General features: G+C 45.0%; 1 long non-coding RNA gene across 1 annotated transcript; it reads left to right on the forward strand.

Moving 5' to 3' along the window:
* Positions 1-844: 844 nt before the first annotated feature.
* On the forward strand, positions 845-21,489 carry LOC110362695 (uncharacterized). The gene is made up of 6 exons (XR_010475164.1): positions 845-1,603; positions 2,724-9,032; positions 9,187-19,726; positions 20,006-20,068; positions 20,224-20,419; positions 20,512-21,489. It is a non-coding gene; the product is annotated as an uncharacterized LOC110362695 (long non-coding RNA).
* Positions 21,490-24,741: the final 3,252 nt, after the last annotated feature.

Genomic DNA, 24,741 nt, shown 5'->3' on the forward strand with positions numbered 1-24,741 from the left:
GACTTGATTTGAAATGTTAGAATAGGTGATAAGAAAGTCATGCTATGGAATCATTTATATCTATTTCAAACGACTCCCACTTAAAGGGGAAAAAAAATTCTTTATAATTAACATGACAGATAAGAGCAACTGTAACACTTTAAATAAATGCAATGTATTTGATTTTGAAGTACAGTTTAAGATTCTAGGGATGTGTTCAAGAGAGAAAAGAATATGTGCTCAGAGTTGAAAATGAAGAGATACTATAGATCATCTTTAAAAACTGAGCAACCTCACAGAACCCCCTTGTTCTTAATGGCCTTCAAGGCAGAGCCTCCTAGGAAATGGGAGTGGGCTCACTGGGAGAGCTGACAGAAGGGAGGCCCTACAAGGGGAGGTTTAACTGGGACTTCTTTGCTATGCCAATAGCCGTGCAAGGAGGAGACATCCAAAGATCTAACCGTAGTGGAAGGAACTCTTGAGGAATGCCTGCTTCCTTTCAGATTTTAAAATAAATTGCAGGGCCAATGATGGCTTAGATAGAATGGATTATAGAATCACAGAACAGTTTGGGTTGAAGGCACCTCCAAATCTCATCCAGCGCCACCCCTGCCATGAGCAGGGACATCTTCACCAGCTCAGGGTGCTCAGAGCCCCGTCCAGCCTGGCCTGGGATGTCTCCAGGGATGGTTCATCCACCACCTCTCTGGCCAACCTGGGCCAGGCTCTCACCACCCTCAGGGCCAACAATTTCTTCCTCATGTCCAGCCTGAATCTCCCTCCTTTAGTTTAAAACCATCACCCCTTGTCCTGTCACAACAGGTTCTGCTCAAGAGTCTGTCCCCATCTTTTTTATTGGCCCCTTTTAAGCACTGAAAGGTGCGATAAGGTCTCCCTGGATCTTCTCTTCTCCAGGCTGAACACCCCAACTCTCTCAGCCTTTTCTGCTATGTTGGTCATTGGATGGAGACTTGCTAGCCAGTTCAGTGAGCAGTTTTGTTTAGTTTTTAGATGTGCGATGCCAGGTCCTGTGTTGGGCTTAGTTCCTGTGGTTTCTCCAAAGATACGCAGGTGAGAGCTGAAGGTGGATGGTTTTACAGCAAAAAGGGGAATGGGTGTTTCCAGCCAGCACTCTTATCTGCAGAGCCCATCACTGGGATGAATTAAAAAATACTGACTTCCACCATGCTCTCTTCTCATTTCTTAGTTGTTTCTCAGGCAAAGCTGTTATTAATTCAGGAGGAGTCTGCCGGAGCAAAATCTCTCCGGAGTCCAAAATATTTTTCAGAGAGTAAATATAAAAATTATTCACCTACCACAGAAGAGCATCAGCCTCTGGGTGGAATGCAGGAGCTGTTTAACAGTGTGCAGGAACATTTCCCCGCAGGTTTGGACAGGAGTTTTGAAGGCTTGTGTATGCCCAACTGAAACTACAACTGAAAGCAGGAAGCAATAAGCTGGGCCCCCTCCTTTGCCTTGGTCCGGGTTGGGCTTGAAAGGGGCAGCACCACCTACCCAAGCACCACACCGCTTCTCTAGGATGCTGGGAGATGTTTCTGGAGCTTGCCCATCTGACCCAGTCCTCCACATGAGATCTGGCAAGATAATTGCTCCAAGTGTCTGGGTAAGTACTGTAAAATGCTTCAAATAAATGAATAGAAATCATCTGCTTCATAAATGCCAAGGGCTTTCAACATGTCGTTTCTTGGTAAACAAAGAATTTCAGCACGACAATATCTTAGGATGTTATTGGCCATATTTGTTCCCTCGTGCATATTGAAGCGAATGTGAGCAGCCATCCTTTACGTTCTCCTGATGTTCTCCTTCAGCTCAGAGATTTTGTCCCTGCTGCGGTGGAGATGAGGGGGCTGCTCTGGCTACCCCCACACAGACTTATCTGCCCCTAGTCCCCAGAACTCTTATTTCTGTGATGGTGAAAGGCAGGTGGAAGTTCTGCTTGTGGTGTTTTGTTGTGCACAAAGTGCCTTATACTATGATTAGAAAAAAACCCAAACAAAAATGTCTTTTTTTGTGTGTGTGTGGACATTAGAATGCAATAAAAATGTGTGTGCTTCCCCCTTCACCCCCCAGCTAAATTGATTACATCTGGTGGCATGAAGAAAAATAGCCAAAATGTCAGACTGAGTCACACAGCCCCCTTGGGTGGTTATATTTATTTCAGAGCTGGAGCACTCATCAAAACAATTTATCCTTGGCTCTCCCTGTCAGCCTTCCCATCTCTGTGCTTACAAACTCTTCTCTGTTCCCTAACGCTTATATTCAGCCCTAAGCCCCCTCCTTCCTCCGGTTTTTCCTTTCTCCGTCTTTTCCCTCTTGGTGTCCCCTGCCCTGGCTCCGTCCCCCTCCTTGCCCTTTGCTACGTCAACCCCAGCAAACCCCGTCGCTGCAGTTCTCCGCTGGGGATAGCAGGGGAAGCTGGAGTCCAGACAAGTCTTGATGTTTCTGATGCTGCGTTGCCTATTTAGTGTCTTGTTTCGTGTTGCTTGGGGTGAAGGGACATGGTAAAATGTGTGAGTAAGCTCCCTACTGTGTTTTCCATCATCGCTGTGACCAGTGGGGCAGCTGGGGTGGGACCGAGCCTGCTGGGATGGCCGTGACTGCATCTCCAGCCTTGCCTGCTCTCCCTTGGCTGCCCTGATGCACTCCAGGGCTGGAGGTGGATCTGCTGGCTTAGTTATTTTTTGGGCTTGGTTCACCTGTGTCCTGTGTTTTCTCTCTGGCAGGGAGCAGCACCAGAAGCAACTGCAGGGTGAGGATGCTCTGTGAGTTTGAGGACCTCATCTCCAAGAATACAAAAGCTCCTTCTCTCTTCCCAAATCACAGGGAGAATGACCATCTCGTACCTCCAGCCCTGGGAACACCCTGTGCGTCTCGGTCCATACATCCTGTCGCAATCTGATACCAGGTTGTATCTGCTCTCATGCCTTTATGCCAACCACAGCTGCAGAAGATCAAGTGCTCTAGAATCCTCATGGATGGAAATGGCTGCAGAAATGCGTTTCTGTGCTTTTTCTCCATGAGGATGAAAGGTCCTGGTCTGGCAGGAGCAAGGAATGAAGCTCTTGGTTGCTCATTCTATTGGGCTCTGTGCAGAAAGACACAACCTCCCCCTGCCTTGCTTTCTTCACTGCTCCTAAAAGGATCAAGGACAGATGAGAAATAGAGGGTTACCCTCCACTGTCTTGGTTGGGAGGGGACTTGAGAAGCTCCTGGCACCACCACCTCTGAACTTAATGCTCTCTGCCTCATCTGCCATCCGTTGTGCATCCCGCTCCCAGCCCGGGCAGCGGGCTCCTGTTATACAGCACGCCACATTTTTCTGCTGTGGTAAATCAGAGCCCCCTGGGATCTGGCATTGTGCTTTTTTTTTCCCCAGGTATTTTTGTCTGTGAACCACAGAAAACTGAATAGCAGGAAATGAAGTGCAGATTGAGAACATGGTTGAGTGCACTTGCTAAAATAAAACATTGGGGGGGAGGGAAAGATTCTTTTATAAATAGAAAATGAATTATGTTTACTTTTTATTGATGAAGTATTTAATTGTGCTGAAAGTTAGAGAGATGCTCTTAGCAGCATCTCAGACTGTGCGTTGACTAGAAATGCCAATTGGTATTTGGTACTAATACCTCACTAGGTCAAACTCACCTGTTTTGTGGCTGAGAAGGGCAAAGGGATGTCAGGATTTTTTGGCGATATCTGACATGCCACAGTTGTGCCAGGAGGGCCAGAGAACTCCACTGATCTCTTCTTCATCACGTTGTGTCACGGAGCTGTGCCATGGAGCCTTGGAGCCTGTTTGCACTCTGTTGTGCCTCTGCCTTTTTTTCTTAAGCAAGGCAAGCAGTACAAGCGAGTGCAGGGTGTGGAGATAAGGCTGTGACCTTTTAGATTATTCTGTTGCTCTGCTACAAATGCTGGATGGGCCCAGGCAGGCAGCTGGGTGCTTTTGTGAGGTTAAATTAATCTCATTAATTCAGATGTCTAAAAGTAGAAACCTTTAGTCGTCAGTGACTGGGACTGCTTTCTTGTGGGGGGTAGATCTCTTAGAGTCCATCTCACGCCTCTGGAGCTGTCCTGTTCTCCCTGTGTTTCTGAATCACTATCTGAAAGACTGTATTTTTGTATTTGTTTTGATCCAGCGAAGGATTATGAGGCTTTAAAAGCAGAGGAGACTAAGATGCTTGGAGTCTCCATGATAGATCTGTGCACCTTTACAAGAAGCATGGGTGCGACCAAGAGGTGTGCTCATAATGAATGAAATTGGAGCTGCTTTTGTTGGGGCATTTGGTTGGTTTTAGCTGTGTAAAGTGTCCGGGGAAGCTTTTAAGCACATGCCAGAGTCAGTGCGAGCTATAACCACCTGTATGAAATCTTGCTCCAATCAGACCTTAAATGTATAGAAATCGAACACACTGGTTGCTTTTCAAAGGGACCAATTATTGATCATCCAAATGTCTATGGAGCAAAACTGTCACAAAGGAAACCCAGGTGAGCAGCCCCATCTCAACCATCCTTCACCCTTTTCCAGCTGTGCTGGCACAGGGAAAGCTGTCGTTTGGCCATGAGAGCTGGTGGTGCCACCTTTGCTTCCAGGCCAGATGGGAGCTGGGGATCTGCTGGAAACGTTCTGGCTCTTCCACCTGTCCCTAAGGCCATGGAATAGAGCATGTAGAGATGATCCAGGCCTCTCTGTCTCATCCATCTTACCTATTTACACCAAGTTGCCCTTTCCGAAAGTCACATCTTGACAATGCCTTAGCAGAGGAACATGCCCAGTTACACAGCCTCCAGATGAAACAGCCACCAGCCTGACAGAGGAGAGAGACCTCATCTGCAAGGGAATGGCAAATTCATTTGCCTTCCTTGGGGATAAAAGCCCCTTGGCAGCTTGTTACGAGCTCCCATGAGAAGACACGAATCTTGCTGATGGGAGTGGGCAGTCCCTGTGCCGGCCAGCGTGCCAGTGGGAAGTGGAATTGGGATTCAGGCAGAGGAGAAATTCTAGAGGGGAGAATAGATGCAAGAAATTCCTAGGAATGTTACAGAAATCAACATCCCCCCCTCTGCTCCTTCCAAACCAACCCACCTAAAAAATGCCGTTTTGTGGGCTATTTTGGAAAGGAGTCCATGCCTGGGGAATTTTTGGCTGATGCTTATGGCTTTTAGAAGTTTCTGGGAGATCAGACGAATAGAAACAGGAACCAGATGGGACTTCTAGCTGCTGGAAAGAAAAGAAGAAAAAAAGGGGGAAAAAAAAAAACATCCATCCCTTGTTTAAAATGTGAAGAGCACTTGTTCACTTTTGGGGAGTTTCCCCTCCACCTTGGGTTTCTTATTTTAAAGTAATTTACCCCAGTTCCATGATATTCTCATAGGACATCTGTCTCTTTTGTTGTTATTGCTAGGAACTTTTCTTTCTTTTGCAATACAAAACAGTTTGTTCTTAGGAGAATTTAAGCCTTTCACTTATTAGATAAAAAGAAAGTCAGTGATTGGTTTTGTTCTTGCAGCAGCCTCAACATCCCTTGGCCATTTACTCACTGAGTTTATCTCTGTGAGGCTGAAAAAGATGAAAAAAAGGCAGTGGTAATGAAGAGTAGAGCAAAATTGGAGACAGGTTGAAAACTAAGCACATGTAGGTCTTATTTGAGGTAAATGGCCATCAAAGGGAGAGTTGCACCATACTGGAACGCACATGAATCACAGGTGTGTGGTGCCTGCAGTCACCCGACTTGTTGAGCGTAGTGTTGGATTTGTAGTGTCTTGGGTGTTGGGTTTTGGGGTTGTGGATCTGAAAAACAGGCCTGGTCCAGTCCCAGGCTTCATTTTTTTCAGACCTTGGCCCTGGAGCTGGTTGATTTCTGGAAAACATCCCAGATGCTGAATAGAGGCCAAGGAGCATTTTCCAGGTTCTGGGTCCAAGCGGGACTCTGGGGCGGGAGTCGCGGTCCAGCCACGATCTGATGCTGTGCTGGGACTGGGCTCAGTTGTGCTTCATCCTTGCAGCCTTTTCTTTCCAGGTTGGTGGGCAATGGGATGGTGAAACAGGGTATGTTATGTAGTTTCCCTGCTCTGCTCGGGAGAACTGTGAAATCTTATTCTCCAGCTAGTACGAAGGAAGCAAAGTAGATACCGCCTCATAGATGAAGATGATAAATGGAGATTATGATACTTGTAAGCTTTGCCACTAATCTTCTTTTAAGGGTTCTGCTTTTAAGGAATTCTTTAAATGATTCATTAGGGTCGGTTGGTTGCGCTGGTGTTGTTTTGGTTTGGTTGATTTGATTTTGTTTTTGTTTTTTCCCCTTCCAGTTTTCCAGATATTTACTGCTTCCTGGGGAAAAAAAATGCACTCTTCCCAGGTTTCTATCTTGTTTTATAGCCTTCCTTTTCTTGATAATAATTTCATGTTATTTCTGCAGCCATTCCCAAGATAGGGTCATCAGTACAAGGCAGTGACCCTTGATAAACCTTCACCCGTGGTTTGTAAGTCGGCATGAGAGGAAATCCGTCCCTGGGACTTAATAACGTGTAAACCCTATTTCTAGGGAACTGATTGGGGGCTCCACAAACAACGTTAGGACTCTACTCTGTGCTCTGATAGTTATTAGTGGCAATGCACAGAGACAACTGTAGATATTTTAAGACACAATAGTTGATCTTTTGTGTACGTTTTCAAATATGCATGTGTTTGAACACGTGGCTTTGGTTTCAAGGTTTGTCACAGATGGACCTAACTAAACCAGCTGCTTGAACCCCCTAGTATGGTGACCAATTGATTAGATTAGTTTAAATTAAAAAAAAGTGCCCCAAAACATAAGGCTTTGGGTTTGAGTGTCCAATTTGAGTTCTGACATTTGTGGCTTTCTTTTTTCCTTTGGCTCGGGCTGGTCCGGCAGGATGTCCCATATTGGAATGCTGCTCAGTTGTTGTTGTTCTTTGTGGTTCCAGCGGGCTGTTTTTTTCAGAAATGTCTGGAAGGAAAGAGGCATAGGGGACTTGGTTCACAGGATTTGTACAAAAGCTTTTATTTTCTCTTTTTTCCCCCCTTCTTTTTGCTTCTCATGGCTCTGATGTGCAAGTGCTCTTGGGAGTGACACGCTGAGATTTGTAGAGCAAAGTGCTTATCGCATGACTCAGGTGATTGCTGTCGCGGTCAAAACAGTGTCATCCTAGGAATTTTGTTTTAATTTAGCTTCCAGCTCAAACAAAAGTCATCTGAGTAGGCAAGCTTTTACTGGTTTCACTTTGGCTTCCCACGTCGGTTTAATTTGGCCCATGTTTGCTCAAAATGTCTCCAGCTGTCTAGAAACTTGTTCCTAGCTTGCTGGAACATTCACAGCCCTTTTGGCCAGTGTGACCTTAGTTATAAAGGCTGGCTGTTGGTTTTTTTTCAGATCATTTTTATTAGCTCTATTTATATATAAGTCAGCCCACATAATTGAAAGAGACAAATGTGTTGGTCGTTGTCCTTGCAGGTTATAAGTTACTGCTGTCCACAATGCTCAAGCATGAGATCTGCCAGGGAACACCACCTCATTTTGTTCCATGGGAGTTTTTGCTAATATTTTGTTTTATATTATCACTCTTTTTGTTTCTCTGTTGGAAAGTTTCCATGTGTTTCACACTGAGGACCAAAGTCTCAGAAGATTAAAGGACTGTCTTTCTGCCCAAATAATAGGAATTGGATGCTGAACTGTGCACTACTCAGAAAATGAAATGCCTTCTAAAGAAGAAAGAAGTGGCTGGAAGGAGGCAGTGAAAATCCATCAGATTTGCATGACTAATTAGCTTATCCATTAGTTATCCTTGTGTTTACTTGTAATGAGAATCTTCAAAGATTATTCTGTATTTGACATGGAGCTTATTTTTTGCTTATGCAATTTTTTCTTTCCCAATACACTACTGGGATGTGTGCTGTACCTTGACATACATAATTCTCTCTTAGCCCAAGTGTGCATCCTCTGGACTAAGTGCCTACACAGACCAGGCTGCGCATGAGACGTTTTCTCTTTCCCCTGAAACTGGGTCTGATTTTGCAGAACTTCTCGGCAACCAGAGCCCGGCCTCGTTTCATGAGATGCGAGTGTTTCTCCATGTCAAGTCCTGTTTTTCAGTTATTCACCTTGAGTTATTGACCTCCTCAGTTCTGAAACAACTGCTCCTTTTGTGGAAGTCAGTAATGCACTGTAAGGAGAAATTTCCTCTGTGTGCCTTTCTGATAGTTTCCTCAGTGTATGATATGATTTCGTAAGAGAAATGTGACTTCTGTAGTTGTTATTTTCAGATCTTCCTTGCTCATAAAATTTGAGAAGATAAGTGTTGTCATCTTTCAAAAATTAAAGGCCATCTTTAAATAGCTCCACAAGCTTCTGCATATCCTACAAATATTTTTTTTAATTATTTTGTGACCGTGGGTTATGAATGTTCATATGCCCAAAGCAGGACACAGGAAGCATGTTGCCTTTGGATTTTGAAACACTAGGAATTTGGAGGAGTTTTTGTTTCATTTTTGTTTTGAAGTCTCTGTTATGTCATTCTTTTAGAAGGGTTAGTGGAACTGCAAAAGAAGATGGATATAAGAAGCCTGCCTTTTGACAGATCTTCCCAAAGGACTGGCTTTGGTATTGTTCTCTGCCTGCTCAACTCAACCAGGCAGGTTTGTACCATTTTCTGTTTTCTGGCATTCACAGACTTCCACTAGACATATAAAACTTAACTACAAAAAGTCACCTTTTTAAAAAAAATTGAGCCTGATGAGACCTTTATCTCTACAAGGAAACAAAATCTGCATTTGTGACCTAACTTGTCAGCTTTAAGATAACTTACATCTGAGCCTGCTGTTATTGTGGAGGCTGATTTTGCCAGCTCCGTGATATTTTTTCCTTCGCCAAGAACCTGCAGGGGTGTACTGAATGTATTTTGCCCAGAATCAAAGTTCCTGATGTATTCGGGACTTTTATCATCACCTACTTCAGACTGAATGAGAGGTGAACACTACTGTCCTCTCCAAGCACTTGTCCATCATTTCTGTAAGTCTGCTATGAAGCTTATAGAAAATATTATCTCTGTGTTGCCTGGAGCACATTCAGAGTGTTTGCTGCCTGCATGGTTAAAGCAGTGACACTATTTCCTTTGAATTGTGTCTAAATGTCTGTGGTGCTCTCCATGCCTTGGTTCTTGCAGGTTCCCTGAGCTGCACCTCCACAACAAGGATGTTCTTGGGATGAGCCTGCTCCATGGGGTGCATCCCCCAAAGGGAGACGGAGAGGAGAAGTGCTGAAGATGACAAGGAGTCCGGCTCTGCTCCAAGAAAGCCTGAATGGCCCCGATTCAGCGAAGTCCACCCATCGTTCACCTCCAAGCGCCCGAACCGCCCTGGGAGGAGACGCGTCCCTACGGCTGTGGTTAAGTGCTTTGCTGAACGGGGGCCAAGGTCCAGCGTGGAGCCACCCAGCTCCCGCCGGCTCCCTCTTTGGCGCCGCACCGTGGAGTCGGCCCTGGGCTCGGGTTGGAGGACGTTTCGAAATCCTGGCCCTGACAGAGAGCAGATGCATTATTGGGAAGCCCTCGGGTCATGACAGGGCTAATAGTCACATTCCTGGCTGGGATGGCGAAAGATTTACGCCGGGCGCTCGCTCGCCTCGCCCTGCACCAGGCCGGCTCCCTACTTCACCAGCCCCCTCGGCTTTAATTGTTGTGTTAATGGCCCTTTTATTTGAAGCAGATCCCCCGGCTTACAGAGGAGAATGTCATTATGTCGTATTTTAGATGTATTTACATTCTCCTTGCCACAGGGATAACGTTCTAATTATTTTCTATAGCTGACAGCACCAGCGTCTCTGGTATTAGAGACCCCTTAGACCTGATTACATGGTCTGTTTTTCTTCAAATCACCCACAAATGACAGTGAGGAGCAGGTTTATTATCAATTGACGTACCTTTGCTTAACGCAACTCGCTCCTGAAACAAATGTCCTGGAAAGATAATACATGTTTAGAGCATGTGTCTTCCCTTGCGTGAAGGCAGATGGGCTTAGGAGGTCAAGCCAACAGTTGACCTCTCCTGAGTCCTCAGCCTTCACCGCACGCCCCCAGCACAGACACAGCACGGTGCTGCATAGCGTTCCCCTTGCAAACCATCCCCAAAGGCCATCGAAAAGGGCCGCTGTACATTTTACAGCTGCCGTGTCAAATGGTGGTGGTTGACAGCATGGGAAGGGGATGGAGGTGCAGCAGGGAAGGAAGGAGAAGTGGAGGATGTTGGCTTAGTTTTTAATGAAGTGTGAAGAGGTACCAGAGTCTGGTCTAGATGGTGGGGTTGTTCCCATGTGAGAAGTTGTTTTCAAGGGCTCCTCACTGGAGAGAGCTGTGAGACACATGGTGGACTTGATGGACAGGGTGGTGAGAGGAGACAGCAGGGTGCACAGGGCTGGTGGACGGAGGTTGGGGACCACATGGAGAACAGAGTTGTGATAGAAGATGAGACAGGAGAGCCCTGACAGCTTGATGAGAGGAGGTGGGATGGGGACAAGAGCAGAGATGGTGCCTTCAGATCAATGGGCCGTGACGGGGAGTTGGCTGGGGAGGTGCGGGAGCACACAGAAGTAGGGACAGCAATTGAGATAAGGAGAGCGAGAGACACAGTTATTAGAACAGAATGATTTGATTTATCCCGAGTCATTTATTCACCAATTTTTCCCCCTGAGATCTCAAACAGACTGAAGTGGTTTCAAATGTTGTCATTATTTAGAACAATTCAACAAAATGTTTGTTGCTTTGAAAAAATGGGAGGGGTGAGAGACCTAGAAAAGAAAGAAAGGAAAAATAAAAGCCTGGATGGTCTGGTTTGCCACATTTGAATTTTATTGCTGAACTGGGATGGGTGAAGAAAAATCTCTTTTTCTGTTCTCTGAGCGGGAGTTTCACTTACAAAGCCACTTCTGATGCGAATGCTTGCCCAAGCTCAGAGGCTGTCTCCGTGTGTATTCCAACATGAAACAGCAAAAAGCAAGTATTTGTGGGAGTGAAACCCTGTCGAGGAAATGTTTGTGCACCAGGACATCTCAACACAGAGACAATTTCATTACAAAATTCAGGCGTGTCTTCATGGAGACTTCTCCTTGCAGCTCTAGAGATTATTTTATACTTGGAGCTGCAGGGCACACAAGGCATTTTAAAAGCAAATAGGCAAAGTCGCTGCCCCAAGGGAGTTACAATTGAAGTTGGACCAAAGCAGAGTGAAAATGCTGGCTGCATGGTCTTAAAAACCAGAAGGTGGGCATTTCTATTTGGAAAGCCAAGGATTCCATTAAGTTATGTGGTTTTTAGCCTTGGCCTAAAAGAAATGGGTCTCGCTCCTTACCCTCATGACATTGGAGCCGATCTGCAGGGTTCAGTGAAAGGTGACAGCAGGGTAGAGGTCTCAAAGGTACTGTGTTCCTGGTTTGTTTTGTGAAAATAAAAAGCCAGGTGGAAGAGAGGCAACCAAACCATCATTTCAACTGAAAGAAAAGCTTCTGCATATCCAGAAGCAGTATAACTACTCTTCAAAAACTCAGAGAGGAAAAGGAAGATGCAGCTGTTTTGCAGCCATTATGGCTGCAGCTGTTGGAGAAGTTTCCATCACAGCAGGAACGTGAGACTTGCACCCTTTAAGACCCAGGAAAGTTCAACCATGGGAACATGAAGTCCAGGAAAACAGGATTTTTATTTCCACCTCTCTTGAAGTTACCTTTTGTTTTCAGTTTACTCGTGTTCATTTGTGGATGGAGGTTTGGGGAAGCTTCTTTTGGCTCAAAGAACCGTGAGTGAGCAGAGCATCTCCTGCCTCTGCTGGAGAGCGTTTTGGGGGTGGAGGTGCTGATGGATCATCAACCAGTTGGCCACAGTGTAAACAGGAGTTAGAGAAGGATTAGTTACAATGTTCTTACCACTGTTTTGATGTTGAACTGACTAATATAACTGAGTGTCTGCTGCCCTGTTTGGCCAATTTGATCAATCTGTTGGCCTCAGTATGGGATGAAGAATGGCAAAGTGTAGAGCTGGTTCTGTACCAATGTCTGCGGAGTTTGACTTGAATATTCAAATACATGTGTCCTGTGCAGATTTGCTGCCCTGTGAACGTCTGAGCTGTAATAAGGTGAGTGCTACTAGAAAGCAAAGGTTTAATTAGCTCTGCTATTTCAATGCTTTCCTGAAGTGCATTTCAAATCATACACTTAGTTGTGAAACCTGTCGTCGATGCTGCGTTTGATGGTTACAGAAGTTGTGTGGTTTTTCCTTATCATTTTTTCCCGAGGAGCCAGCCCTGATCAGATTTCTTAATTTTCAGAATGCAGCACAAAAGAGTGAATTGCAAGTACTCTGTGAGTTATTAGAGGAGAATATTACGAGTAACTTAAAAGAGGAAATACATGCTAGAATTTTGTGTCATGGTGGCTAATTGTCCAGTAGCAGAAGGGAAAAGAAAGGACTAAATCGATTAGTCGAGCTTGTTCATTGAATGGTTTTTGCTGATAAGTTTTGTGTAGTTGTGCTTGGCAGACCAAATGTTAGTCCAAAGAGCATACCAGAGATTTGGGAGTTTCTTTTATTTTGTAAAATAAAAACAATTGGATCACAGCAACGATTGCAAGAGAGGCAACGTAATATGCTTCTGTAGGGCTTTTCTGTGAGTGAGTCACAAACTGTACTGATACAGCGCTTTTCTGAAGGGGTCGATACGTGGTGCAACAGAAAGATAAGAGGAGCCATAGTTTTGCCAGAAGCACCGCGAGGCTGTGGACACGCACACCAAGACATGCAGGAGCAAAACTCTAGAAAAGTTTAGGATCCTTAAATCACTTGTGGTGGAGCCCAGAAGTGGAAGCACCAGAAGGAGCCATTGTGTGGGCAGATTCGGGGCGCTACACCACAGAATGAAGCCCCTTCTACGCTGGAGACACCGTCATCGTTATCTCAGCTCCAGTGGGGTCTTGGCGGGTGGAGCCTCACAAGTCACAGTCCTGCATGGAGCTCACTTTATCTTCATCAGGAGGTTGGAGGCTGAGTCAGCCCTGCTGGGATTTGCACCAGTGGTTCCAGGAAGTCTGGGTATTTCAAACCTTAGGCTTAGACCTCTAATCATCCCCTTATCTAAACTGCCTAACATCTGAGTCTGCAAAATTGGGTTGGAAATCTCACACAAACACACTTTCCCCAGCGGCATTTCTGCATTTGTTTGCCAGTGGAACCCAGGACTACAGAAGGGCACAGAAGATTCAGCTTTGAAACCAAAGGTCTAATCAAAGTGTTGGGTGAAGTCCTGGTCCTTTCTTGATTGATGGTCTTGCTTACCGCTTGCTGACAGCCAGAGAGGTTCACCCTTTGGGGCAGAAACCACAGAGTTAACACTCAGAGAGGCAAGTGTTGACCCTCTTGGGCCATAAGTTTAGAGGAATCTAGTTCTTTTAAATTGATGCATCTGATGGGGATGGAAGAAAGGGATTGATTGCTTTCTTGTTACTTAAATAGTCTCATCCTAAGACCCCAACTGCAATAAACATAGAAATTGTTTAAATTATCCAGGGTATTTTTTTTCAACCCAAGAATTCAGAGATAAATGATGTGAGGTCCTACATCAAGCCAGCATCTCTGAATCTATCCCCAGGTGCCTTCTCCAACCTCACTTTGCCACAAAGCCTAAAGAACTCAGAGAGATGAAATTCTTACAGGTTTTTTGAGAATAGCTAGTTGAATGGGGAGGACAAGCTAAATTAGTTCCCCTATTAGGAGGCGGTTGCGGTATTAATTCACCCCTTATCATGCAGCAGAGGCTGCGTCAAGGGGAGGCAAAGGACTTTCTGATGTCCCCCAGTTGTAGAAAAGCTCCAGAGAAAGTTCTTGCTTTATCACCCATCTTGTTGTGCAGTGGCACCTTCAAGAATAAACAAGCCGCCTTTATTTGTTCCTCATCTCTTATGCTTGTTTATATGGCATTTTCATTGGTAACCTGTGTCCATGTGGAAGTTGTTCTTTCTTCACCTGAGCCCTGTCACTGAAGGAAAGGAATATCCCAGGACTCGATGCTACATTGAGTGGGGTGATGCACCAGAAAGGGAAGTTTCCAGTTTTGACCTCTAGTCAAGAAAGAGGACTGGTATAAATAATTCCTCACAAATCCGTGCTTTGATATGTTTGGCTTCTTTCAGAGTATCTGTGGGCAGATGCATGATAAATTTCTCATTTTAACCAATGTTACAAATCTCTGGAGAAAGCGACTGCTGTTTGCTGCCCATCTAGAGTAGCTAAGCCAGATTCCTCTGTTCTGATTTGTCAGATAGGGTGACTGATGATGTTTGTAAATGTAAATTTTAAGTTTCCTCAAATTCTAGTGTGTAAAGCTTCAAAATAGTCATTTTCTATAAACATTGTTCCTTGAAAAAGTTCTGCCACTTGAATATCTGGTGGAGATGAATGCACACTGCATGCGGAGTTGGCAAAGAGGCACCCATCTATAAACATACAGTTACTATTCATGGAGATGTCTTTTATCCTCTTTCCAGTTGTACAAACACACCACCACCACCACCCCCGGCAATATTGCATTGTAAATTACCTTCCCTTTAAAAGCCCTCTCCCCTTAGTGCTTTTCATTCAGGAGATGGGAGACAGCCCTGGGCTTGTTGTCTTCAGATCAAATACGAGCTGCAGGCTCCGTGTATTCACCTGAATTATACGAACCGCAGTGCCGTAGCTATTTACTTGTTGTGATACATTTCCTTTTCTCGATTAACCAGGCTCTGAAAAGACACATCTGTTTCAGCATTGCCCCCTCAAGGCAGCCCATCAGCTTTCTTTTTTCCCTCACCTTTTCCTCGCCTTACCCTCTGTGGTCTGCTGCATTATGTTGTCTTGTGTTTGTGATTGGCATTAGATTCCTGGTGCAGGGACTGTGCCATAGTGAAAAGTCACCTATGGGCAGTGGATATGAGAACTATTCAGGGAGATGCAAGTGCTGCAGCCTGTTTTGTGGCTAAAGCCCCAAAGGCTGGGCTAGTGGCTGTTTCTAATGAGTTACATAGAGCCTACCTATAACTTCTTATAATGTTCCAAGGTCTGGGTACCCTCATTTTCTTATTAACTTCACTGGTGTTCAGGACCAGGCAGGTCTGGTCCCCAATACTGAACTAATGCACTGGCATCCTTTAGCATTTTAAATGTACGCACTGAGTGCTACTTTTAAAAGAAACTGAACAGGACCGTGATTTGCAGTTAAAATAAATACAAGATAATTTACTAGAATACACGATAGGAGTCACAACCTCCACAGTGTATTTCTGTTATACGGCCTGAGTACTGGAGGAGTTTATTGCATGGTTCACCATGTGGCATCCAAAAACGTTCTGGAAACAGCTGTTGATTTGCAGCTAGGAATTGTTTTAGGGAGAAAGGAGAGCAGGAGCCCTTGGCCAATTTGATGATGTGGAACACTGTGTTTTCCCCCAAACCCCTGTGCCAGAGCTGGGGTGGCTGTGCTGCAGGGCTGCCCTCCCCATGGCCATGCCCCACGCTCCTCTCCGCAGCAAAAGCAGCAGTGCTGCTGCTGTCCATCCTTGTATTCTGCTCTCAGGCCTCTCTTGCCCTTTGAAGATTCCCCATTGTTTGGGCTATTAACATACTTTTGGGGTGGATGTTTATCTTCTTTTTTAAACTTTTACGGCAGGCATGTTGTTAAAGAAAACCCCGAGAAGCTCTTTGCAAGAAAGCGCCACCGGAGCCCTTTGGTGAGCGTAATGCAACTCTGAGCAGCCCTTCCCTTTATTTGATCAGCTTCTAATACCTAACAGTTCTGTAAGTAAACATTTATAGATCAAATCAGAAGCTCGCAAAAGGAAGCACTCTTGATAGATTAGAAGCTAAACTGATCTAAATTAGAAGAGATGCAGAGATAACCTTGCCTGGCTAAAAAGCATATACTATCGGTTGCATGCAGATAATTAAATGAACGAGCCCTTTTCTATTGAACAACTGATGTGCAATTGATAAACTTAATTAATAATTAACTTTTTAATTAAATATCAATTTAAAACAAGTGTGGTAATATGCCACTCGCATTTAATTTTGCTGCCTTTTCTTCATTAAAGAACCATCATTAGGGTTACAGGTATCTGTTTAAGATGCCTCTGTGCACTGCGCAGGGAATAAATGTGTCCACTGGGCACCCGCCAGCGAGGAGATGGTGATAAACAGCAGTGACTGGAGACAAAGCCGGTGAGCAACCTCAGAGAGGCAGAAGGAGCCAGAGATAAAGGGCACATCCCTGGCCACGGCTTTCTTAGCAGCAGAAGGCCTACGTGGGTTATGTTTGCTATTAAAAGAGGCTGCGGTGGATATAGAAGAGCTGAGCCCTCCTTGTAACCACTCTTTGGGAAGAAGGTCCTTCCCAGCGTTATGAATGAAGTGGCTGGATGAAGCTAAGACTGAACATCTAAACCCTGACCTGTGTGAGGGGAGAGAGATCCATCAGTTATTGCCTTGTTTCAGCAAAACAATCCCACGCAAGTGAGGGAAAGCTGCAATCTTTTTCCATGTGTCTTCTCACATGATGCCTTAGTGCAATTCCTATTAGTGCTAATGGGGTAATTGGCTCCCCTCAATGTGAACTCCCTATAATGCATCCACATAACTCGATTTGAGAGTGTAAATCCCATTAGCCTGAATGGCGATCTTTTCTGCCTCTAATTTACCCATTTGATCCTGCAAGCACTAACAGCCGATCTCGTCTCCCTTTGAAAGCGATAAATAGGCATCTGACTTCCGCTAAATGATGTTTGCGAAGGTGCACGACGGGCATCCCACCTCCAGGCTGGTGCCCCTCTCCGTGCCTCCTCCCCATCAGTCTGCCCTTGCAAACATCTTACAAGAAGGGATGTTGCTGCGGGGCTGCTGGAGAATTCCTGCTTTTCATCTGGCCCCCCGGGGCCTCCCCAGCTCTCAGACACATGTGGCGGCTGCAGCCGCGCAGCACGGGACGGCAACAGGTGCGTGGGGCTCCCCAGAGATTCGGGCGCTTTCTGGGTGTCCGTGCAATCAGTTGCTGTGGTGCTGGAGTCACAGCAGCTCCTTGATCCACCGTCCGCCACTCTTGTTGGATTCCTGACATTTTGAATTTATGAATAAACGCACCACATCAAATGAGAATAATCGAGGAGCTGACGGCTTCTTTGCTGCAGATTCTCCCATCCGCCATCTGCCAAGTCCATGCCTCGTCCTAACTATGCTCCTTTGTTTTTCATAGAATCACAGAATCATTTTGCTTGGAAAAGACCCCCAAGATCATCGAGTCCAACCATTAACACCGGTGCTAAACCACATCCCTGAGAATCTCATCTATGCATCTTTGCCCCTCTGTTTGAAAAATTACCGAGAGTGCTCAGCTGTAATTCACATACCTGAATACAACAGATGCTGCTTGAAGCAAACAGCTTCTGCGCAGCCTTGGCATTTGGGATGGTTCCTTCCACCTACCTAATAAGCACTTACAAGGGGCAAAAGCATATGCATAAGGCAGGAAATTTGGCTTCAGACTGGGGAAAAAAAAAAGGTGAAAGGCTGCAATGGACATTTCCACCAGCCCTGTGCCTGCTAGCAACAAGGAAGAATACTTGAGCACCTCACTGAGGATGTAAGAAAAGATTATGGGTTGCCTTTTTTAATATCTTGATTTGTTTCCAACTGAAATGAGTAGGGTAGAGGAGAAGCCAATGGGCTCTTGACTGTCCTTCTGCAATGTGGGGCTTGAAGCCAACTGGAAACGACTCCTCTGAAGGTACCATCTTGGCCACAGCACCAGACACCTATCCGGTTGGAATACACCGCTGATGAAAGGATGATTTCTTTTCCTGCCCTGCCTCATCAGAGGATATTCTCGCTTCTCCACATATGAAGGGAAGATGGGTCCCTCCCGTGGGGAATGTCACTGCTGGCCACCGCTTCCTTTCTGAAAGCCCCGTTTGAAAAGGAGGAAATAGTTGGTGGAGGAAGTTCCTGTAAAGGAATCTTTCAAATCCTTATTTTTGCCTTTTTTTTTTTTTTTTCAGGGGACACCCAATAGGATGGAAATAATTGGTGTGGCTGCCTCAAGTGATGGAAAAATTGCAGAAAACTGCAAAGGGTGTGACAGCAAGAAAACCGGCTTATTCTCCATTTATTGTACAATATTTATCATCAACCCGTTTTGTATATTTTGCTTTCTTTTGTGTAATCTTATCATCACTGGAGTTGAAAACGATGTAATTTTTGCTCCTTTGAGTAGTTGCCAAAAAAGCACTTACGTCGGAGTATTAGTGTATCATTTGGCTAGCACATCACATAATGGTTTTTTTACAGCAAGTATTTAACCATGTTTTCATCCTGTGGGAAAGAATGATGGGTCTGTTTTGTAAAAATAAGACCTTGTGGCAATGTGGACATGCAAGAGATAGAAACATAATGCAACAAATTAGTTTCAACACACAGAAATGAAGTAGTCCAGGCTCCATACATTCAGCAGTGCTGGTTTTTCTCTCTCCCTTTTGTCTCTCCCTTTTTTCTCTTATTCTGAAATGTATTGTTGGATTTTATGGGAAAACTTTGCAAGCAGAAACTCTTAGAATTCAACAAGCCACCTACTTGGTTTGGGCACCCAAGAGGATGTTGTACTTGCGTACACACATATGTTTGTGTATATGTGTGCACACACATAGCTAAAAATAGTGTAAGTGCATGTGCAAAAGAGAGAGTAGCTGTGGGTACCAAGCAGATATGATCAAATTCATCCATTTTGTGTGACTTAGTGCAAGTTCATGGTGTTATGGAGAGAACCAAATTAGCTTTATTATAGACTGAAAAGATACTTTGGTTTTTAGCAACAGAAGGAGTATTGTGAAGCAGGAGAAATCTGATCGTTCCAATTTTTTTCTTCAGGTGCTTCAGAAATAATCAAGCAGTTAATTAGTACAATTTGAGGTGTATTAATCCTTCCCAAATAGCGATTAAGTGAATCTCTGTTATAACCTGAAATCCACTATTAACTTAAAAACCGTTGATGCCACGATCCACGTCTTTCCAATCTGTGTGTTTTACAACCTGCCCCCAGGAACGGTCACTCTCACCTCTGCCACGGTTGCTGTTTTAAAGTTCTCCCATTTCTAAACTTTATTCTTTTTATTAAAATGCCCCAATGCATTGCGACTAACATTTCTTTTTCTTTGTATGTAAAATTCACCAGGATCTCTCTCAGCTTTTCCCAAGTAACTGTGTAATCTGTTTGATGTCCTTCTTTCCAGCAGCCACTTACGCGTTTGTGCAGTCACAGGCACATTTGTGTTTTGTCATGTCTGGAAATGCCAAGTACGTGCCTAACTTTACTTAGGCGAGGAGTGGAGTTGAGCATATGGCTACATGGTTCCTAAGTAAAATAAAAAATGCCATTCAGCAAATTTATTAGGGCTTTATAGTGAGTTATCATCAGTAGTTGCACTAAAATACAACTCAGAAAAACAGACTCTGTAGCAGAGACTTTATGATGGAATAGGCTTTTTGTGTGTCTTGTCTTTGCTTGCTAATTTACAGCATTCCAGAACTTCCAAAAACATCTATGAATTGTTCTCTGAAAGCCTTTCATCCTGAATGGTGCTGGGAAACCACACCGCTCGCTGGTGTTGTGAGTCAGGGTGCTCAAGTCCTGCCCTTTGGGTGCCCAGGTTGTTCCTTTGAATCAAGGGCTTTTATCAGACCAAAAACTGCCTTAAGTAGGGTTTCTCCAGACTGCATTAGTACTTCAGGACTGTTCTGCTTTGAAAAACTGGAAAGCCCCCGTTGCACTGCCTTAAACGAGTCATTAGCACAGTGAGGTGGAAGGGAGGATGAAGACTCTCCATCACGTTCCCATTCCTGCCAAGGGGATGAGTAGCTATGGCTTGCAGGAGGATGTGTCCAACGCTTTCCTAACCAGTTTGCTTTCCTAACCCCTCTTGCTGTAGGTGTGAGCAGAGCTTCACCTTTCCTGTGCTGTAAGAAGAGTGATTAAAAGCCAACAAGCGAAGGTGAGTCAACGATGACTAAAGACTGTGCATAAATTCCTAACAAATGGCTGGCGGGGGTTAAAAATAGCAGAAACGTGAAGCAGCCTGATTTTCCTTTGAGTAACACTTTATCTTCACGGAGACGTCACCGTTGTGTTATATCATTTCCTCTCCAGATATGGCCGTGGAAGAGCAAGACCTTCCCATAACAGGACAGCAAGAGCAATTGGGCTGTTTCTCATGCTGCCTTGGGAGCATCAACTGCAACAGAGCGGACACTTGGGGCAAGAGCTGTAACGCAGGGAGAAGAGCTAATGAATGACCTTTGCGAGAGCACGATTGAGTCAAGCCCACCAAAGAATGATAGGTGAGGTAAGAGTTTGCTCAGGAGCTGTGTCCTGCCCGCAGGGTGTAACTGGGCGGTCATGTCAGAAGCAAACTTGCAACGCTGGATTTTTTTGCAGGGCTTGTGTTATCCTTGATAAAAATCTTGTTGGTATTTGGGGCAGAATGGCTCTGCTGGACACTTAGCTTGCCTCTTCCTGTGCCCTTCCATTCCTGCTTTGCCAAAATTCTGGTGTTTAGTTATGCTTGCTCCAAATAAAATATTCTGGACTGGCTATGTTTCCTGAACTTTAAGGCATTTCTTTGCAATGTACATGCAGAAGTGAGACTGCTCATCGCTGAGCATCTTCAGGGTCCTTGTCCTGTGCTGCAGTGACCATCACCACAGGGCTGTGCACATCTCTAACCTGCCTTGGAAAAGTCTCTGGAACAGATGTCTTGTGCAGAAATAAATAGAAATAAAACTTAAGCTGCTAGAAAAATATCTATTTTGATTTCTGCTGGAGAAACACATCCCACCATGGCTGCCCCCCCTCAATGAATTCACACTGATTTTTTAAGAAATATGCTATATTGCAGGATCTTGCAAGATGCCAGGAGATGAAGGACTCTGCGGAGCCTTGTGTTACAGTCAGAGTCCAAAAAGATGACTTCCCCCAAGAGGGAAAAATTTGTTTTCTTGTTTAATGCTGTCTCTTGTTTAGACTTGGTGATTTTAATGGCCCATTTATTTTTTATTTTTATTTCTAAGTATGCGTATCTTCATGCCCAAAATACTTTGTGAACTCTGCTTTTTTTTAATCCCTGTAAAGTGTATCTTTCAGGTAAGTTCTTGTTTCTTGCATTTTTTGTCTATAATTGCAGAGATGTAAGGGAAAGAACATACAGTTTTATAAAGCAGTCATCTGACATGAAGTTATGGAGAACATACTTGCTCTGCCTGTTCCCTCTTAATATTCTGGCATACACACACATATATATGAGTATGACTGGCAACAGATAAAGTAGGTTAATGGTAGAGAATGTTGAAGGGTAGGCGCCAGTTCTGAACTATTTTTATGTGTTTTTCTAAACTTTTTATCACCTAAGCGGGTATAAGGAAGCACGTGGCAGGTATGTTCACTCAGAGCCAGCTGAAGGACGAACATTTCAGTTTTCAGATGACAAATGCTGCAATGAGTGATGCAAGTGACGAAAATTGGTTGCAGAAAATTTTGAAAATGTATCCAAAAGCATTGCAAGCTCTTTGCTTGCTGTTTGCAGGGAGAAAGCGAAATTCATTAAATAAATAATTTGATCCAAATGACTTTTCTAGTTGCTGAAGGAGCTAACAGGGTGTCTGGACTTGCGTACTGGTTTGGTTACAACTGTAGTGATGAAGAGCTCAGTGCAGAAAAGCTGGGGTTTGGTTATTTTTTTAGGAGGAAGCACAAGCAATTCTCAAGATGCTGGATTCTTCCCTTGAAATTTCCAAATGAGCGTTGACAAACGTGGGGGATGACGGACTTGGTGGAGAGCAAACGAGGCTGGTCAACGCAATGGGGCAAATGTGCTGGAACGCGGCATCGGGGCTGCACGAGGGTGTCGGGAGAGCTGCTCCTGGTCCTCTCTGCTGTGATACGGCAAATGGCTTGGATGCTTTTCCACCGTGAGAGGGGAAGGGGATGGTGGAAAGTGCTTGGAGGGCTGTGGGTGCTGCCCCTTTGGGGATGGCCGTGTGGCTGCTGGTGCTCTGTGTGCTCCAGCCTCACCACCTGTGTCAGTAAGAAAAGGCTTTTCCAGTCTAAAAATAAGCAGCTGCTGTCTGGAGTCTGCTCCTGGGAGTGTTGTCTGATATGTAATTTGAACTTGATTGCAAGGGCCTTGTAACCTCTCCTGGAGCCGGTGCTGCCACCCTGGAGCCAGCTCCCCTGTGCCCCAGGTGACCAGGCTGTTGGCAAAGCTGGGCTCTGCTGTGCCCCAGACTGGGTCCAGGTACACTCCAGACTCCCATATGTCATGGCACATTATCCTGTTTTAACTCCTCTCTCACTGCTTTGCGTTAAGCTACTGAAACCCATTTATTTGGTAACCGCCGAAACTTGACACTGACGAGGATGAGCAAGGGAAGGGAGAGACCTGTTGTTTCCAAGGATGAATCTGAACTGCAAAAGCTGAATGTTTGCACCAGAGCCATTTGGGAAAGCTGCCGGTGTCTTGGGATGCTGCTGTTGTGAATGGGGCCAACTTGGAAATTATTTTCTTGATCTTATCTTCCTTGCTTGGATCTGCAGTGCTTGACCAGAAAACCACAAGGAGTTTTTCCTTGTAGGCTGCTTGTGTCTGCTGGATGGGACCTTTCCTGGTCCAAAATTTTAATGCTGTCATTGAGTTAGAAGACAAGTGGTACTAACAGGGAGATGGGCCGATGTGTTAGGGCATTGATGCCATTGCCAAAGTGCTGATGCACAAGCCAGGCTGTGTAACCCCACTCATGGGAATGGCTGAGGAGGGTTTCCTTGCAGCTTAGATAAACTATATTCATCTTGGTCCTATTTTACAGCATGGAAATCGGAGTGGTTTTGGAATGCGTAGTTGGAAAACCAGGTGCAGGATCGATCCAATTTCCATTTTATCCAGATAACCAGATATCAGAGAGAGGGAGTCTAACGGAAACAGGTTTGGCAGGCAGCGAGAAGAGGACAAGTCAAACTTCTCCAGTACCAATACAACCCCCTGGCCTTCCATCGAGTTCAGATCCATCTCTCCAACTCAGGGACCCCCTTGGCTATGGGTTTTCTGTGTCACAAAGGCTGGCTCTGACAAACATTTTTAGAATCACCATCTGTCAGCTTTTCCTTCAGGGATCCCCATTTACAATAGCTTGTATCCAGGCCATGTGCAAATCCCACTGGGCTGAGACTTGGCCCTGCGTGAGGTTGGCCTGGATGCAATTAACAAACACAAAATTTATTCAATTTAGTTTGGCCAAAAATATAAGATTCTTTTGTTTGCAGATGCTGAAGTTTAGATGCCTTTCCAAACTTATCAAGGACAAGGGAACCACTTTGGAGAAAATAACAGCCAACACTAAAGTCATCCTAGAATCAAATTGAACCAGAAACCTACACACCAAGTGGTTTGTGAAGCTTAGAAACAGAGTCTATTTTTTCTGTTTAATTTTTGCTGCTGTCTCTGAACTTGTTGTTCTAGCTGGGCCCTGGACAGAAATACTGAAACATCAGAAGAAAAACAGAGTTTGTGGCATCTAGGGGAGCCCAGAAGGAAGCATCAGATATCTCCCAGGAGTTTTTCAGTTCCAGGAGATCTGGAGAAATGTCCAAATCCCAGGGTCTGGAGGTTAGGACTGACACAGGAGTGTGTCTAAGTTGCTTTGGTCTGGAGATCTGGCTGGAAATCTTGTAAGATGGGGATCTATCTCTCTTGATTGGCCATTGAAACCCTCGGTTTTTTTAGGTCTTATCTGCCAGACTCAAGCACGTTAAACCTCATGGTGCATAATTTATCTCTCAGAAAGGTGAAGGGCTGAGTCTGTCCCTTTGCATTCACATCTTTGTTTCCCAGTTCACGTAAAAGCCCCAGACCACTTAATTTATTCCCATCATCCATGCAGGTACTCTATGATTATAAAACAAAAGTTCGTATCAAGGGTGTGTGCTTCCTTAAAGCACTTTTAGCTCCTGCCTACTCCAGTGACCCCTGGTCCAGGGAGGTTGCAATACTTTGGAGGGGCACAGAAATGATCCGAGGCTGGAACAGCTCTGCTGGGAGGACAGGCTGAGAGAGCTGGGGTGTTCAGCTGGAGAAGAGAAGCTCCGGGGAGGCCTTATTGCACCTTTCAGTGCTTAAAAGGGACTGATAAGAAAGACAGGGACAGACCTTTTAGCAGGGCCTGTTGAGATAGGACAAGGGGTGATGGTTTTAAACTAAAGGAAGGGAGGTTTAGACTAGATACAAGGAAGAAATTGTTGCCTTGAGGGTGGTGAGAGCCTGGCCCAGGTTGGCCAGAGAGGTGGTGGATGAACCATCCCTGGAGACATCCCAGGCCAGGCTGGACGGGGCTCTGAGCAACCTGAGCTGGTGAAGATGTCCCTGCTCATGGCAGGGGGGGCACTGGATGGGGTGGGAAGGTCCCTTCAACCCAAACCATATTATGATTCTGTTTGTGAGTGGGATGAGGAGCCAAAGGACAGGTCCTCAGCACACACCCAGCAGCAAGCAGACCTGGGACAAACAGCCAGTGCAGTGCAGCAAGGATCAGTGTGGCATTAAATACTTTATATAAGCATCCCCCAGATTGCGTTACTCACAATGAAGTAATGCTGGAGCGTTTCATAAAGATGATTTTT

This window comes from Columba livia, chromosome 10 (genome assembly GCF_036013475.1).
Source record: "Columba livia isolate bColLiv1 breed racing homer chromosome 10, bColLiv1.pat.W.v2, whole genome shotgun sequence".
Classification (NCBI taxonomy): Eukaryota; Metazoa; Chordata; class Aves; order Columbiformes; family Columbidae; genus Columba; species Columba livia.